This window comes from Pinus tabuliformis, chromosome J, assembly GCF_031772625.1.
Source record: "Pinus tabuliformis cultivar Carrire ecotype Pingquan chromosome J, CPIR1, whole genome shotgun sequence".
Lineage (NCBI taxonomy): Eukaryota > Viridiplantae > Streptophyta > Pinopsida > Pinales > Pinaceae > Pinus > Pinus tabuliformis.
This window is the reverse complement of record NC_142295.1, coordinates 849,309,604-849,312,319: the sequence shown is the minus strand read 5'-3', so window position 1 is coordinate 849,312,319 and position 2,716 is coordinate 849,309,604. Positions and strand designations below refer to the sequence as shown.

The window sequence follows — 2,716 nt, the reverse complement described above, 5'->3', positions numbered from 1 at the left end:
AACTTTTGAAGAATCAATCCTATGCTAAATCACTCCTACCTTCTCATTGTTAAGATCTTTGTGAAATTTCACTTATGACCTTAAAGTTAGTGCCCTTTAGTACCTTGAATGGTGGAATAGGAAGTAAACTCCATTCCCCTTCACCTTTGTCGAGACCTCTAGATGCACGTACAATCTATAACCCTCCTTTGAAGAGCTTGTGGTTGAAATATTACAACAACAAAATGGGGCACACCATCTCTTTATAGGGTTTCAAGCGAGGGGTATTGGAAAATAACCATCTTATCCCCTATAGCCCTTAAGACCTTCTCAACACATTAATGAAATGACATATTGATAACTAGACCCAAAGATAGATCCCAAAGTTCAAGGCCAAACCCAAATAGAAAGAATCACACCATTGATTAAGCATTGATATTGATTTTTGGTAAAATCAAGGACCTCATTTCAATATCTTGACCTTGTTTTTAGCATTCTCAAACGGAAGGTTTAAAACCCACATTAAAAATGGGAGGTTTGCACCTTAGCCTTTGCAACCTTTTTCCAAGACGAAACTATCTAATGGACTGACTTGGATATGTGAGGTCTTGATTTCTAGAGTACCCAATCAATGTTTTTTAGGCCAACTCCCTAGCTCCAACTAAAATTTAGTCCTATTGAAGAGTAAACTTGGAAAATCCTATTATTTGGAGATATTTTTCCTCCCTTTTAATTGATTTACAACAAACCTAAATGCCTCTCCTTTCTCATTTTCTCTTCTTATTTCCAAGAAAAAAAATCATTAATCATATATCATAAACACTTTATCTCATCTTTCTCTTTTTATTTCCAAAAAAAAAAATCATTAATCATATATCATAAACACTTTATATAAGTAAACATTACAATCGTTTAGAGACTATATTTATTGGTGAACCCATGCAACAACCCATTGCAATCTAATATGGTTCTAATTGTCTCCTCAAAGCACACCTTAGCAAACTCTTACAACTCTTGGCTTCTATATCGAATTAGTGTAACTGCGGGGAGGGAAAGCCTGTCAAATATTATTGTTATTTTTATTTCGGGATGGCGCGAAATGTACAGGTTGAATTCTGGTGCCTTCATTTGAAATCAACCATTACCTTCTGATTTTGCATGTGCACAATGTTTGACTATGAGGTAGGGTTTTTCTTCATTTCTTTCATTTTCTTCAAGTTTTCTGTTGGGTGGGGGCAAGCCCGTCAAATATTATTGTTATTTTTATTTGGAGATGGCGCGAAATGTACAGGGTTGAATTCTGGTGCCTTTATTTGAAATCATCAATTACCTTGCGATTTTGCATGTGCACAATGTTTGACTATGAGGTAGGGTTTTTCTTCATTTCTGTATTTTTCTTCAGGTTTTCCGCTGGGTGGGGTCATTGATTTCATGGGACCTCCTTTAAGATAGGTGTTTTTCTTAATTTCTTTCATTTTCTTTAGGTTTTCAGTTGGGTAGGGTTGTTGATTTCATGGGACCTCCTCTGGAACCTCCTTTCAACAACAAAAATAGAAAACCCCTCCACCTTGGCAACAATCTAGGACTCCTAGCGTACGAGCCTCTCTTTCCCTTGCATCCTCTGAAGCTTGTGGATCAACAAACCTACAAGGGCCTATTTCCCATCGTGACAATGTGCGTGAGTCTCCCTTAGAGAGTGAAAGCTCATGGGAAACATAGGATACTGAGCAGAGACACGTGGAGGCGGTAGCAGAGATATTGAAACAAACAATGAACTTTGCAGAGATCCCAAATCCTTTAGGTAAACTTTTCAAAATATAAGTTTTTTCTTTTTTTTTTTCAGAAAACATTTGACATTTATACATTAATAGGTTGGGAAATTAGAACGTTCATTGAGCACTCTCACTCAGAAATAAATGGAATATTTATACATTCAAATAAATATCTGCCATATATAATGAACACAAGGGAAGCCATAGGATGGAGGTCAACCGAACAGACAACAACCAATACTTTTAGCATTCGGCTTCATCCATATAAAAGGAAGCACAGTGAGGATTTAGATTATCCATGACCACAAGTTGCATATCCTCTGAAGGTTTCTAGTGGCGCTTTGCTAGTTTATGAACCAATTATTTATTTGTTTCTGATCCAGACTAGTGCTTTCAGCGAAAGTGACCTTGTCTGTTGTCTGTTTCCGAATGATATGGTCACTTGTAATGTACATTCCACCACTCAAGCAGCTTCTGCCTTGCCTCCATAGGGATTTTTGCTTTCTTTTTCTTCTTCAAAAATTATTGCTTGAGACTGTTGAAGTATCCACTGTACTTACGAAGAAGTTGATCTTTCAATTTCCTTTCTTCTGCACGTGGATCAACTTCGTGGAATTTGATTTCGCCACAGCTGAACTCCTCTTCCGAGTATCCACCTCTATCTTCCCTTTTGTCGTAGTAACCCGAAGGGAAACTTCTGATAGCTCCTTTACTCAAGCAATTTAATTGTGTCTCCATTTTGTTCATAAACGTTCTCGCTTCCTTAAATGGCTATGTTAGTTCTAAATGGTACTTGATCAACATCTGGTAGTAGGCCTCCATGAATTGATCAAGCTCGGGATCCACTCCAATATCCATAGTTCCGGAATGGCGTCCAAGCTGATTCTCCTGAATAATCTCATCCAGTACTGTGACAACTTCTGGAGGAACCCAACCTTCTGGAAATCCATGTAAGCTGCCAACAG

The 2,716-nt window shown here is 37.7% G+C and overlaps 1 pseudogene; it reads right to left on the bottom strand.

Annotated features, from left to right (window-relative positions):
- Positions 1-1,994: 1,994 nt before the first annotated feature.
- LOC149229368 (homeotic protein knotted-1-like) lies at positions 1,995-2,716 on the bottom strand (annotated as a pseudogene).